Below are 16,179 nucleotides of genomic sequence, written 5' to 3' on the forward strand. Positions count from 1 at the left end.
TGTGTGTGTGTGTGTGTGTGTGTGTGTGTGTGTGTGTGTGTGTGTGTATGTGTGTGTGTGTATGTGTGTGTTGGGGAAGGCATGAATAGAAAACATTTGAAAAATAAATCAAAATAATATTGGGGGTGGTGGTGGTCGTGAGGCTATTGCTTTGGGGGTGGTGGGGAGAAAAGAATAACAGCTAGCCTTACATAGCACATTAATACCTATGTTAATTTATTTGCTTAGAATAGGGACCCCAGTAGGAGAGGTCAGCCTCCTCCAGGAGCCTAACTCCTTTGGTCTAATCCTTGGAAATTCTGAGCTAAGTTAACAGCTTTTCTCCAATGGATGTGTCTTCTCTCACATCATGGACTTCAAGCTTTACAGAGCTGGGGCAGGATCTCAGATGCTTCCTCTCCACCCAGTACAGTGCCCAGCAAAGTGCTCTGCAGCAGTGAGGATTTCAATGCTTATTCCTGAAATCATCAGACTGTTAGAGCCGGAAGGGAATTTGTACAATCTCTCCCAGTGGACTTCCAGACAGACTTTTTGCCTTCATCCTTGATGCACATAATGCTTATTTATCACAGGCCTCGTGGTCCAAGGCTCTTAAATAAGGAATTCGAGTCTGGACCTGTGATTTCATTTCTCTTGGTAACTCCTTGTAAGGAAATTCCTGTTGTCAAAACCCGTCACTGAGTTGCTAGGGCACTCGGTTAAGTGAATCACTTGGAATCTCACAGCTAGTTTGTATCAGACAGGATTTTCACCCGGGTCATCCTGACTCCAGAAGGCTAACCCTGTGTAAGGATCATCAAAATTTGGGGAATTAAAGACAAGAATGAAAAACAGGCTTTCTACTCAAGGAGTATATATAATCCATTGGGGTGGGATACAATAATTAAATATAACAATAATAATAGCTAGCATTTATATAGCAACATGTGTGTATACACACATGTACATACATACATGCATGCATATACATATATAATCTCAATTTATATACAAGATGTTCCAAGTCTTAGTGCAGTTCAAAGCTTCTTCTTTTTTTTTTTTTAGCGAGGCAATTGGGGTTAAGTGACTTGCCCAAGGTCACACAGCTAGTACGTGTCAAGTGTTTGGTCTGAGGTCAGATTTGAACTCAGGTCCTCCTGACTTCAGGGCTGGTGCTCTATTCACTGCGCCACCTAGCTGCCCCTTCAGTTTAAAGCTTCTTAAAGCTATAAACTGCACTAAGATTTTTAGGACGCCCTGTATAAAGTGCTTTACATATGTTGCTATATAAAGTATTTTACAAATATTCACTGATTTGATTCTTACAACAACCCTAGGAGATTGATGATAACATTGATATTATCACCCCTATTGTACAAATAAGAAGCCTGGGGCCCTGAGAGGTTCAATAATTTGTCTAAGGTCACACAGCTAGTGGGTGCTTGAGACTGGAATGGAATTCAGGTTTTCCTGACTCTTGGCTCAGTATTCTATCCATTACGTCACCTAGCAGCTAGTATGTGTAAACACATGAGTCAATACCTGACTATTTGGACAGCGAGAGAACATTGAGAATTAAGGGGATGAGGAAATGCCTCCCTAGATGCCCCAGGAGCAGCTCTGTCTGGAAGCAAGCCAAATATTCTAAGAGCTGCATGAAAGGAGGATGCGATCTTTTAGAGATTGCAGAAGAAGGAAGGATCAGAGTTTTAGAGAAACTTTTGCTACCCTGATACATAGGAATTAGAACTGAAAGGGAGGTTCATGATTATCTGATCCAACCTCCTCACATTGCTATTTGTCCTTCATTTTCAATGAAGATTGATGACATCATGATGTGACATGATGGATGTCTTGAATTGTGCAGGAATTGGATTGAAGTGAGGCAGAGCTAAGCAAAGTCATCAGCTTCACTCTCTTCTCCAGAGTCATTAAGGTCCAGTGGCAAGACAAAAGTCTTGCCCAGGATGCAGTGGATGACTTTGGCATCTTTGATGTCTGACCAAGCTCTAAGTGCTCCACAGAACCTGCTTCAGCAGCCTTTACAACCTTTGGAACAAAGTATTCTCATCTACCCATTTAGTCAGGAGAAGTGTTCACATGGTTTAGTTGGATACCCTCCTAACTCAGCAGCAGGCATGAAGCTTGTCAGTCACCCTCAACCTGGTTTATCCCATCTACAGAGATGGTTGTACCAGGGTGTGGCCACTGCACCTGCCACACGTGAGAGTTGGGTGATAGATAGACAAAAAAGGTAGACGAGCAGTCCCCAAAATGGCTCAGCAGCCTTCACACCAGAGGTGCTGGTCCTTCCTGAACACCCCCTCATATTACAAAGGAGACTGAGGACCAGAGAGGGGAAGGAACTTACCCTCAGTCACACATGTTACAAGTGGAAAGAGTGTTGGATTTGGAGCGAAGGACCTGAGCTCAAATGGTGACCTTGATTTGGTTTCCTTCTCTGCCAAGACCTCGGTTTCCTTATCTGTAAATGATGGAGTTGGTCTGGCTGAGCTGTGCTCCCCCTCCCAGCTCTCTACCTGGGCTGTAATCATCCCTGGCTCTCCTGGGTCTATGGTACTTTCCAAGATCAACGATTCAGTTCATTGGCTTAGGAAAGAGCCCATGCCCATACTCTCTCAAAATGACAGAGCTTTTTTTTTAAATGTCAATTTTGCTATTGAATCTATGAAAATAATTTGCTTATTCATAGGATGTTGCACTGAGTAAATTGAACATCACACTTGGTAATAGCTAATAATAATGATGATTATGATGATAAGTATTTCTGTTTTACTAGATGTTTTATGAATATTATCTCACTTTATCTTCATGATAACATTGTGAGGTAGATGTTATTATGATCTCTATTTTGAAGATGAGGAAACTGAGTCAGGTAGGTTAAGTGACTTGTCTCTGTCATGCAGCAGGATCAATTCTTGGGTTTTCCTAACTCTAGGCCCAGACCTCTACCCACTGTGCCACCTGGCTGCTTACTTGGTTTTAGCTAATGGTGTGGACTAAACTAATTGAAAGCAGGAGCAGCTAGAACACAAGGGTTATTTCATCGATGTAGAACTATCCCTCTACATTCACTCTAATTAGTGACCTTTTTCAATCAGATTAATAACATGGAGCTACTTTATCTAATTATGAAGAATTCCATTATCTTTATTTTCCTAAAGCTCAGGGACTTACGGGCACGTCAGAGGCAAATTTTATCTCATTCCTCAAAACAGATGATCAGGACCACTAAAGTGGGCTAGCCATTCTGAGACCCACTCAGGAGGATATGTATCTCTCTTCCAAGAGGTCACTGGGGCACTTCAGGCCAAGAGCTAGACAGAGCATGGCTGCTTTTGTCTGGGGCCTCATCCAGCTTCCACTGGCTCTGAGAGAATGCCCAAGTTCTCCTCCTCCTTTAGGGATCCTCCCCCTACCCCAGGGGTAGGGACTTTGATCTTGAAGATAACGGAGGATGTTAGTGATGTGGGAGCTGGGGCCCAGGATGCTGAATGCTTCCGGTTGGGCTGTGGGGCTGACAGGCTACTCGCTACTTCTGTTACTTTGGTTAGAAAAGCCTCCGTTCCGTGGAACATATAACACAGTGAAGGGACAGTCCAGAGTGGACAGCTCTATTATGCAGTGAATAGAACCCTGGGCCTGAAGTCAGGAACACTTGAGTTCAAATCTGACTTCAGACACTTACTAACTGTATGACCCTGGGCAAGTCATTTTACCTCTGTCTGCCTCAGTTTCCTTAACTGTAAAATTGGGAAAATAATAGTACTTTTCTCCTAGGATTGTTGTGAGGATCAAATGGGATAATATCTATAAAGAGCTTAACACAGTGCCTGGCACATAGTAAGCACTATATACATGTTAGCTATTATTATAGTATCTTCCTTCTTGTGCCCATTCCAACAGAGAAAAGGGTGAAGTGGAGAGAAAGCTTTTTCCAATGACAAAATGAGTGGCCTACATGTGCAGTTCTTGCCTCTGAGTAGTATACTGGATTTTCTTATTATACATTTAAAGCCATATTAAAAACAGATAGATATCAAACCAGGGTTAACTCTACTTCCTTGAATGCATGTGAGGAGAAAGACAAGAAAGAAAAGAGGAAAGACAAATCTGGGAGAGGAGATCTAAATTATTTAGGTTTTATTGACTGAGTTGATAAAACCTAGGCAGGCTAGCTAGGTGGTGCAGTGGCTAAAGCGCTGGGCCTGGATTCAGAAAGACCAGAGTTCAAATTTGGCCTCAGACACTTACTAGCTGTGTGACCCTAGGCAAGTCACTTAACCCTGTTTTTCTCAGTTTCCTCCTCTGTGAAATGAGCTGGAGAAAGAAATGGAAACTCACTCTAGTATCTTTGTCAAGAAAGCCCCAAATGGGGTCAGCAAGAATCAGACAGGAATGAACAACAACTTGATTTTTGTCATTCCAAACTGGCTGAAGGTTCATAGCCATACATTTAATAGAGATGAAAGTTTATTTGAGGGAAAGTCAGTGTGTGTGTGTGTGTGTGTGTGTGTGTGTGTGATAAGTGGGAGCTGTGAGACACAGACGCAGAGGAGGCTACACATGAGAGGTTGAGGCTATTTTTTCTTTTCATGGAAAGGCAGCCCAAATGGGAATCTGAAAGGAAAGCTATGGCTTAGAAAGGAGTGAGTTAGTTGCTAGAGAAGCCCTGTTCATGGGGAATGGTGGAAGAAGTTACTCAGATTTGCCTGTTCAGGGTCCCTGGCTTGAGGGTTATTGACAACTTGACCTGTCCTGTTTACCAGTGCCACCTGATATTTATACATGTATTGAGTATGAAAAATATGGCATTGAGTTCCTGAAAAGGAAAGTGGCCACAGTATAGCCAATACTCTCTCACAACTGGTTTTGACAAAGAATAACAATGATGAAACACTGTACCCCCCCCAAACAAATTAAAAAACAATGATAGTTCTTTTCAGTCACTGATTTGAATGTTCAATAATAAAAAAAAAGCCGGCTAATAACCTTGTTGCTCTATGCCACTGGTATGTGGAAATAGATAGATTGATGGACCTGGGTTTAGGTTTTCAACTCTACTGGTGACCACCATTAATGACTACTCTTTGAAACATAATCCGTTTCTAGTCTATATGACTTTACTATTTTGGAGCCCGCAGCTCTTTACCTTATACACAAGGACAGCATTTGAATATTATACTCCAAACAGTTAGGTGCAATTGATTAGAGAGACTCATCAAAAAGTGCTGGATTTGATATCTAAGGACCTGGGTTCAAACTTGCTTCTATCAGTTACGTTCTGTGACCAAGGGATATTCACAAGTGTGGGAGTTCAATCTGATTACCTTTAAGATCCCTTCCACATCTAAATACATGACCCTATGATTGATTACTTGGGGATTGGGTAGAGAGGAATCCATGCATTCATTTATTCATTATTTAAATTGAAAGAACTTGGAGATCTCATTGTTCACTCTTCAAGGTCATTAGTGTTATCTTAAGTCACATTTAATGCAGACGTGTCATAAAATAATTTCATGGCAACATTGCAAGATGAGACACCAGAGGCTGTCCACCTATCAATGTTTTTTAACTGTTTATATCAAGCACACAGACTCAATGATTCTGATGCTTGTTTGCTATCCAGAAATGGAGTAGCAGGGACCACAAGAACAGACTCCTCTACCTGCCATTGAAACCTCTACAGAATAGGGCTTCCGTCTACCTTTCTGAACTTACTTGATTTTATTTTCCTTCATACCCTCCATATTTCAGCCAAACTAGCCTTCTAGCTATTCCAGAATGTGACATTCCCCTAATATCTCTGTTGCTTTATACAGGCTGTCCCCCAGCTCTATCCCTTTCTTAGAATCCTTACTTTCCTTCAAGGTTTAGTTCAGGTTGCACATTTTCTGCGAAATGTCCTGATCCCCAGTTCTAGATGTTAATGTTCTATCTCTCTGGAAATGAATTTGTATTTACTGATCTTTTTACATGTTATGTCCACCCCTCACCCACCTTGACCACTTATTTTTATACACACCTCCAAAAAAATGTAAGCTACTTGGAGACAGTGATTGTCAGTCAGTCAGTCATCCATACAGATAGTCAACAAGTATTCGTTAAGCTCTTGCAATATGCCAGACACTCTTTGATCTCTGAGATCATAGACCTGTTAGTGGTATTACTTGGTCAGAGTTTCCACAGTTTAGTAACTTTCTGGGCATAGTTCCAAATTGTTTTCCAGAATGACTCAACTAATTCACACCGCTACCAATAGTGCGTTAGTATTCCTGCTTTCCTGATGCCCGTTCAGCAATGATCATTTTTCTTTTTTTAGTTTTTTTTGTTACATATCCATTTCATCTAAGTTAACCATTTTGTTGGCATAAAATTGGACAAAATGATTCATTTCTTTTATCTTTAATTGTGAATTCTCTTTTATTTTGGTCCAATTTGGTTTTCTTTTACCTTTGAAAAATTAATAGGATTTATTTTTTGTTTTCAATTTTGTCAATCTATTGTCTGATTTTTAGAATTTCTACTTTGGTATTTAGCTGGAGAGTTTTGAGTTATTGACTTTTTATATTTTTTAAACTTGTCTTTACATTTCATTGATCTGTTCTCTCTGTCTCTGTTTCTCTGTCTGTGTCTCTCTCTGTCTCTGTCTCTCTCTGTCTCTCTCTCTCTCTCTCTCTCTGTGTCTATCTGTCTGTCTCTGTGTCTCTTTCCAAAACATTTAGAGACAGAAATTTTCCCCAAAGGACTCTTTAGCTGTATCCTAAAAGTTTTGGTATGTTGTTCAATTACTTTAATTTTCTTTGAAGAGATTTTTCTATTGTTTCTGTGATTTTTTCTTCAACCACCTCCTCATTCTTTACATTACTTAGCGTCCAATTTTTAATCCTTTCTTTAATCCTTTCTTAATCCTTAAATGAATGTAATTTTAATTATATTGTATTTACTAAATGATGTGTTTAATATTTCTATTTTCTTGTGTTTTAATGAGGTTTTGTGCCCCCAAATATGATCAGTTTTCTATAAAAATGACAGCCAAGAAATGTATAACCTCCTTTCCATTCCCATTGAGAAATCATCAGAAATTTTTCATTCCTAATTTTTCTAAAGTTCTAGTTAGGTCCTTAATTTAATTCTTATTTACCTCTTTTGTCACATTTCTCTAGGTCTACCGCTATAATTTAAATATATATTTCTCTCTGTAACTCATTTAATTTTTTCATTTAAATATTTATATGCTATGCTAAAGTGCATATATCATATATAATATATAATAACTATCATTATTATGCCATTATCTATGGTACCTTTAAGCATAAAGTATTTAATCATCTGTTTTTTATCATGGCTTTTTTTTTTCTGTCGTGTTATCTGAAATAATTACTACTTCAGCTTTTTTTTTATTTCATCTGAAAAAGTGTGCTTTGCTCCACCCCTCACTCTGTGTAATTCTTTATGTTTCAATTTGTAAACAACATATTTTGAATTCTGCTTTCTTATCCATTGTACTATCTTCTTTATTTTTTAGGTGTGTTTATCCCATTCATATTCATGGTTATGATTGTTAATTTTGCCTTTTCCTCTAATCTAACTTCTTGTATTTTTGCTTCTTCCTTCCCCCACCCCACTCTGAACAAAGAAAAAGATAGTGAAAGAGGAGTTTGCTTTCACACTAATGATCTCTACGTAACACTAGGTGTTGCTATAGAGCCCTAGGGTCCCATTGCTCTTAGTGAATCATGGACTTTTTTTTTAACATAGTAAACCAATAGTCTAGTCTCATGGGGGTAAACTGAAAGGTTCGTGTTCCTATCAATTCTGCCCTTGGAAATATAGTCAAGAAACATAAGAATGAATGACTACTGATTAGTCTTCCACACCTAGTTAGAGCAAGAAAAACCATCTAACAACTCTGAGCTGGATCTGGGAGCCCAGACCAGCATTAGGAAGGATTATTATTTATTGCATTGCTCCCCAAGCTGCCCCAGTGCCCTTTTACCATAGACAAAGGGCACGTGAACCAATCAGGTCAACTACAGGAGTTTTTATGAGATAGATCTGTTAGAGTCAGCCTTTTAAAAAAGTCACAGAAACAGGTTCACTCATGCCTAGCCAAAGTAAAGTTGGCTAAGGAAATGAGTACTGTCAGCACTCTCACATTCCCTAAAAAGCACCTGCTTTTTCTCAGCCTTGAGCTAGTGATCATGATAAAAATTAAACAAGAAGACAATGATGACTATGATGAGGATGACAAGGACAATGATGACAAAAGGGTCTTATCCCTTGCCCTTTTTATCTTCTCTCAAATCTCCCTGGGGGCTTGTGCATGTTGAAGGGAACTGCTGAGTTGTCTTTATCAAACTGCTCTATTCTTGCTGTCACTACAGATGTTATAGTGTAGGAGTCAGGGAAATGCCACCACCTTGTTCCTCTCAGTGTGTTTTCTTTTTCCATTTTGTGGGTGTTCCTTTTAGTCCTGCCCCCAGTCCCAAACAATGTGATATTCCCTTGTCTTAGGAGATGAACAGAAAACTCCAAATCACTGAAGTCTATATGGATCCAGGCCATTCTTCCCTCTACTCCCCTGCACCCCACCCTGTCCCATCCTTCTTGGGAATTGTTTCAGATAAGTGAAGGAATCCATTTTACTTCCTTTTGCTCCCTTTCCTCTTCCCCATGGCCTCATTCCTGAGCACAGGACTCAACTTTTTCTTTCTTTCCTTTAATCTATTTCCCACCCTCTACACACATTTCATGCTCCATCTTCCTATATTTGAATTTGTTTTGCTTATGACAATCCCATCACCAATCCTACTCTCTCTCTTAAATTCTGCTTTTCCTGTCCTCTCCTTCTGGCCCATTGCATTTAATGTATTTATACACAAACTATATGTATGGGTGAGTGTATAATTACATGTGTGGGTGTGTTCAAATTTCCTTTGTAAAGTTCAGATAAAAGTGAAGTCATGAGATGCCTGTCCTTTCCACCCCTTTCTTCATGTTAGTATACTCTTTGTCTCATGTACCCCTATGGTGTAATGTAACTTTCTTCCTCTTCTTTTCCTCTCAATCATATTCTCCTTTCCCTCTGACTTCATTTTATCCTAAGACCACCAAAGTAGAATGAAACTAGGACCTCTGGTGATCTTCAGTTTTCTCTATGACCCTGGAAAACAATAAGGTTCTAAGAAGACACATTTCTTTTCCCTCATTAAAGTATGCATAATAATTCATCATCATACAATTCCTTTCAATTCATTAAATTTGTTTATATTTCTATGTTATTCTTGATTCTTGAGTTTGCATTTCAGAATGTCTACTCAGCTCTAGAGGCTTCTCATCAGGAATACTTGGAAGTCCTTGATTTTATTGAAGCTCTATGTTGCCCTCTGTATAATTATACTCAGTTTTGTAGGATATCTTATCTTGATTTAAGCCCTTTTCTTTTTACTTGTAGCATATCACTCTTTAAGATTTCAATTCCTTTATAGTAGTTGCAGAATAATCTTGTGTGAACCTGATTATGTCTATTTGGTATTTGCATTTTTTTCTTTCTGGGTAATTTCTGGGTAATATTTTCTATGACCTAGAAACACTTGAAATTGCCTGTGATATTCCTATGTATTTTCTATTTGGGGTTTCTTTTAGTAGATGTCAAGTGGATTCTTTATAGTTTCACTCTGTCATGTAGTTCTAATAGATCTGGATAATTTTATAATTGCTTAAACCATAGCACTGAGGCATTTTGGTTTGGTAATGGTTTTGAGGGAATCTGATGATTCCTAAATTATTTCTCCTTTGCTTAATTTCTAAGTCAGCTTTTTAAAAATAGTACGCACCACATAGCTTCTCCTCTTTATTCAATCTTTTGGTTTTTCTCTAACATTTCTTATTTGAATGAATCATTCATTTCTGTTTGCCCCATTCTATTTTTCAAAGGCTCCATTACTTGGGTCATTACCCCACCTTCTCTTCCAAACTATTTATTCTCCTTCCAGTTTTTATCCTTGAGACATCTCATTTCATTTTTTTTTAAATCAGTTGCTTTATTTCTTTCATGAGCTCTTAGAGTCCTCATGGACAAGCCATCCCTGCCCCTCCCCCCACAGCTTTTCTTGTAGGTGTTTTGGAGTTACTCTCTTCTTTTGGATTTACCTGTCTCAGTCCCTCAGCTTTACACAGTAGGACATGCCAAAATTTCACTGGTACATCTAGAAGGAGCTGTGTCATTGTACACTCATTGTGTGAGCTTTGGACCCAGCACCCAAACTTATATGGAGGCTAGAGAACATCTTTTCCTTCTATGATTTGCAGAAACCTATTTCTTTTTCTCACTGGATCTTGTGCCTTTCTCATATACCTGTTTGTTCTTCATATTTAAATGTTTTCCTTGATTTCTTTTTGCTAGGCTTTTCCTAAGTTTCTTTCGACCCCTAATGTATTTGGAATTTTTTCTTGTTTACTCATATCTCCACCTCAGTTTGTGAATTGGGACTTTGGGTTAGGCTTCCTTCTCACACTCTTGGGTGGGGCAAGAAGACCCTGCCCAGTCTTGTACCCTTCCATTAGATAACTATGACTTTTTCATAGAAAATGAGGACTGTTTTTTTTGTCTTTCTTTGTATCCACAGCACTCAATAACTTAATAAACCAAGCACATGGTAGGCACTAATAAATGATTGTTGATTGATTGTAGTCTGATTTCCACTGAGACTGCCCTGCCACAATCTGTATCATGTGGTTGATTACTGATCCCTTTTATTGCCCTCTATTGCAACTTTATCCTGGGTTTGAGTTGTTGATGAGACCAGCTCCTGTTCTTTGTCTTAATTCCTGGCTTTCACCTTCACTTCTTTAATCAATCAATTAACAAGCATTCATTAAGCATTTACTATGTGCCAGGTACTTAGGATACAAATAAAAAAAATCTCTAGTTGTAAGGATTCTAAAAGAAGAGACAACAAATACATACAGACAGCATTACAGGGAATAATTACAAAGGAGTTCAATTCCTGGTAGTTTGGGAGGGAGATCTCTAGTAGTTAGGGGTAGGAAAGGCTTCAGGTAGAAAGTGATACTTGAATCTGCATGTTGAAGGAAGAAAGATCTCCTTCGTTGATTTTTCCTTAAGGAGGGAAAAAAAAAGGAGGCTACCAGATTGGATTTATTCTTATTCCAAGGGCAAAAAGCAACATTATTTTATGGAACACCTGGCCATTTGACACTCTGGGATTCATTGGGAACATATGCAAAAAGACTATGAAGATAATTGCATCTCAGGAGCCAGTGTTTTTTTTTTTTTAAACAGGGTATGAGGAGGTAAAGAAATTTCATATGGAACATGATAAGATGCTCCAAATTAAGTAAAAATATTTTTTAATGAAAACGTAGGCATGGGGGATAAAGGCAAATATGTTGGAAAGCATGATTTAGGATCAAGAAAAAAAAGATGCCAAAGGCTTGTAGTGCACATATGATTATATCAACATACTTTTTCAAGAAGAGAATCACAAGACACTGAATGTGGCTGAAAAAAAAAAGAACTTGACTATATTTTATCAGGCCATAAATGTTTAGATACTTATACAGGAGTCATGAAAATCAGCTTTCTCTTCACAGTCAGCTCATTGTTTAAACAAAAACAAAATCACCACCAAAGTAGAAAAAAAATGTGTTAGGCAGGTCAATAAAACAGTTATGACCTGACCTGTTTAAATGAGTGATTGATGCTGAAATGAGAATGAGCACAGACTATCACTGTTTCTTAGGAAAATTTAACTTGCAACCATGACAGTTAGCAAACATTTTATCTCTTTGCCAAATAGAAGGTCATGGTAGCTAAAGGCAACACTAGTTTAGAATATAAGATTTACATAACCTAATGGAGGAAGCTAATGGGAGATAATGAGCAGTATCACCCCTCAAAACATTAAGAAGCACTGGAGGGAAAACCAAATTTGCAGAAAGCTTTAGTGTGATACTCAATTATGCTGGATCATGCTGAGATCATTTAAGATAAAATTGGAAGCAAAGCAACAAACAAACAAAAAAACCTCTATTAAGATTTTTATAACAAACCATTTTCTTCCTCAGTAACATTAGAGCCAACACATTTGCACTATTCTACAAATGCACAGAGTCTGTTCAAGAAGGAGGGGGCATGAACTTACTTAAACTATGATAAAACTGAGGCACATATATAAGAAGCAAATGCAGCCAAGGCAACTTCTAACTCTGGAACCACAGTCCCAGGATGGCCTTTCATTCCCACCAAGTCTTCACAAAATTTTCTGTGTCGTGTAGCATCAGTGGTAAAGGAGTAGATTTGCTGCTCAGCAGAGCTAAGCTTCTCACAGGACCCTTAGGCACAAGTGGGAAGAAGCCTCTATTCTGTAATTGTCTCAGAACCTTGGCTCCAAGGTGGGGTATGAGAGTGGTCTAGCCTCAACTGTTCATTCCTTATTCAAAGCCATTTTCCTTAGTAAGGTCCACCACCTTGCCTTATGGCCACCAGCCAGTTACACTCCCCAGTTTCCTTTGGGTTTCAATGCAGATGAGTGGCTAAGGACAAAGATGGGCATATATCTGGGTTCCTGAGAGACAAGTTCTTGGTTTTTGCTTTGGACTTGTCGCATGCCTTACTTCCATTGTATTTTAGGTTCATGCTGCCTTTTTCCTTTTTCTGGAATTATTCAAGTCTTCAAATACTTCCTAAGGTCTTTTGTATTTCATATCTGAAGGTCTTCCTTTTCACCTTCCAATGTCTCTGTCCATTTGCCCCTGGTTTTAAGCCTTTTCTGAAGTCTCTTCAGAGGACTCAATTTCATCATGATCACTCAAGTTCCCTTGATGAACCCAGCAACTGAAATAATGTTGTGAATATTAATTTCAATATTAATTTTCTTAGACATAGAGATAAGGACTGGGCCTATGATTTCACTGGTGCTGGGAGGTCCTGTTTGAGGAACCTCTATATACCAAGGCAGTTCAGCACCTTGGAGAATGCTTAGAACACTGGGAGTTTAGATGACTTAATCAGGGTGACATAGCACACAGGTTTCAGAAGTTGGACTTGAAACCAGATCTTTCTCATAATGAGGACAACTTTCTATCCACTATGCTAGGCTGTTTCTCATTAATATTCAAAGGTCTGTAAAATGTGGAATTGTATGCTCACTAAAACTATTTGCCACTACTAGCAGGTAGGTGGTTCATTGGAGAGAACTCCAGGCCTGGAGTCAGGAGGACCTGAGTTCAAATCTGGCCTCAGACACCTACTAGGTCAGTGACCTTGGGCAAGTCACTTAGCCCTGTTTGCCTTAATTTCCTCATCTGTCAAATGAACTGGAGAAGAAAACGGCAAACCACTCCAGAATCTTTGTCAAGAAAACTCCAAAAAAGGGTCATGAAGAGTTGGACATGAATGAAAATTGCTAAACAACTGAGAGAAATGATTCAGTGAGGACCCCTACTCAAACTCTAATCAGTATTAGTTAGTTCATTATGATTTTATGAATAGGTAATGATTGTTAGTGATTATTTTAATCTATTCACCTAGTAATACATATTTAGTCAATCACCTAATAATAGGTATAAAAATAAACAATGTGTTAATCCATACTCTGGATAAGTTACATAGGAATATAGCTTCTAATAGGAGGCCCTATAATGGGCCTCAAACTTTAACATAATCTTCATTACTTGTTTATCAGCTATGGAGCTCACTTGCACAACCACAAGAATGCTGGCAAAGATATCTCCATCCTGTTTTGTTCAAATTCCATGACCAAACCAAGTACGGTGATGGCATGGTATGGAAAATCCCCACTAATATGTTCTTGGAGCATGTGTATAGCTTGTACCATCTCCTCCTGCCTAACCTAAGGAAGAGCCCTGCCATCTTATGACTATCTAGTCAGCTTCACCCAGCTTGTGACCCTGCTGACAGATCATTTTTGCTAAAATAGCTTATGCATCATATGTTAACCATTGGAATTCTGTATTTTATCCATACCTCTTTTGCATATTTTGGTATCAAACTTTATTAATACAAAACCCTGGAAGAAGGGGGCATCTCAGATCATGAGGAAGATCTGATGTCCTCTTCATTAGATGGGACGACGGACCCTTTCATACAGTGCCATTGGCTCAGAGCTCTGCCTCAGTCTCTTTTATTGTAGGTTGGATAATTTTAATCCCTACACAACAACTAGGGTTGTTGTGAGGATAAAATGAGATAAGATTGAGAAAATACTTTGCAAAACTTAAAGTGTTAGAAATATTAGTTCTAATAATAAACAATAATAATAATAATAATAATAATTATTATTATTATTACCCTGGGAGACTTTCAACATAAAATACAAATGGAGGAGGGGATCCCTATCCCTAAATTCCTCTATATGCATCTGTTTGTGGATGATATTTTGTGGATTTCATAAAATCCCAGAATAATATGGAGCCATCTAAATAAGATTCACAACCACTACTTAAAAAGAATTTGTCACCAATCACACAGGAAACAAACAAGTAGATGAAGAATATTTGTCATCTAGACTGTTACAAATGGGTCTTTTAACACATTTGTATTGTATAAATATTACTCATTAAAAATGAGCTAAGCCTATAACTGGACAGTAGATTGAGAGCAGGCTGAATTGTTTTTGAAAATCATTCAGTACTTTCAATAGCATCAAGCATCTCTATGAAATAAAACTTAATTTTTTTAACACCAACGTTTTTTCTGCTGATGCTGTTTTTTTTGTGACTCAAGGATCTCCTTGGTCCCCAAATAATCAAACAATTGGGGATCAAAAGAATAATGGACAAACCTCTGGTGGGCATCAGCATGCTGCAGTATATCACCAGTGATGAAATGAGCATAAGAAATGGCTGAAAATAGAGCACCGAAGAAAAGTCTGACTAGACGTGTATCAATGAGATCACCAATTCACTTCAGCATTTCAATAATGAAATATAGCTTGGGGAGAGTCTGAGTGGGTGGTTGGAAATCAGGCCAGAAAAGGTCTATATTATGGATGGTCTTGAATGCTCTTGGTTTGTCCTTTATCCTTTATGAGATGGGATGGTCCTTCCTTGATTTACTTCTACTTTCTCTGCCTAGGATAACCATCTTTGGACTGGGAAGGACAACAAAAGATTGTTATTAGAAAGTTGAAACCAAAGATAAACAAGGAGAAGAGCTTTGTACTTTAATGAGTCCAACTCCTTTCAGGCCTCCAAGAACTGTATTCTCAGGAACTGAAAGAGCTGGAAGATATTGCTGGGTACCTGTGAAGAATCATGGAGGGTGGGAGAGGCCCTTCAGGATTACTGAAGAGCAAGGTGCTTTATTTCTTTGAAAAAGGTGTATGAGGCTTTCCGTCTCCTGCTGCTCGAGGAGCTGGCTGCCACCATGAATGACACTGTAACCATCAGAACCAGGGAGTTCATGACAAACAGACTTCTTCAGTGTAAACAGATGGTTAGAGATGTCCTTCATCCTGGAAAGGCTACCGTGCCCAAGACTTAAATTTGAGAAAAACTGGCCAAGACGTACAAGACAACTCCAGACGTCATATTTGTCTTTGGATTCAGAACCCATTTTGGTGGCAGCAAAACAACAGGCTTTGGCATGATTTATGATTCCCTTGACTATGCAAAGAAAATGAACCAAAGCACAGACTTGCAATGCATGGCCTGTATGAAAAGAAAAAGACATCAAGAAAACAGAGAAAGGAATGCAAGAACAGAATGAAGAATGTCAGAGGTATTGCAAAAGCAAATGTCAGTGCTGGCAAAAAGTGAGCTGGAGATTTCACAACAGAAAGAATAAAAGGCACTATGGATGATGTTTATCCATGAAGATAATTTTTCATCAGAGCATAAATAAACTATGTAAAAACTTAAAAAAAGATACATGAGGAGGAATGAAAATGGAATCTTCCAACAATAGGCCAAGAACAATTTTTAATGATGCAATATCAACTTGGAAGGAAATTTCTAATGGAGTCTCTCAGGGATAGGTGCTGGGCCCTGTTCTGGTTTACATTTTTATCAAGAATTTGAATGAAGTCAAGCTCATAATGATACAAAAGTGGGAGAGAGAAAAACACATAGGATAACAAAGTAAGAGCCTGAGAATATGGACTAGATTTGTAATTTCATAGGTATAGG

General features: G+C 38.5%; 1 pseudogene; it reads left to right on the top strand.

Annotated features, from left to right (window-relative positions):
* Positions 1-15,418: 15,418 nt before the first annotated feature.
* Positions 15,419-15,810, top strand: LOC114036976 (annotated as a pseudogene).
* The last annotated feature ends 369 nt before the right edge of the window (positions 15,811-16,179 follow it).

The sequence above is a fragment of the Vombatus ursinus genome, unplaced genomic scaffold, assembly GCF_900497805.2.
Source record: "Vombatus ursinus unplaced genomic scaffold, bare-nosed wombat genome assembly UNPS02010193.1, whole genome shotgun sequence".
Lineage (NCBI taxonomy): Eukaryota > Metazoa > Chordata > Mammalia > Diprotodontia > Vombatidae > Vombatus > Vombatus ursinus.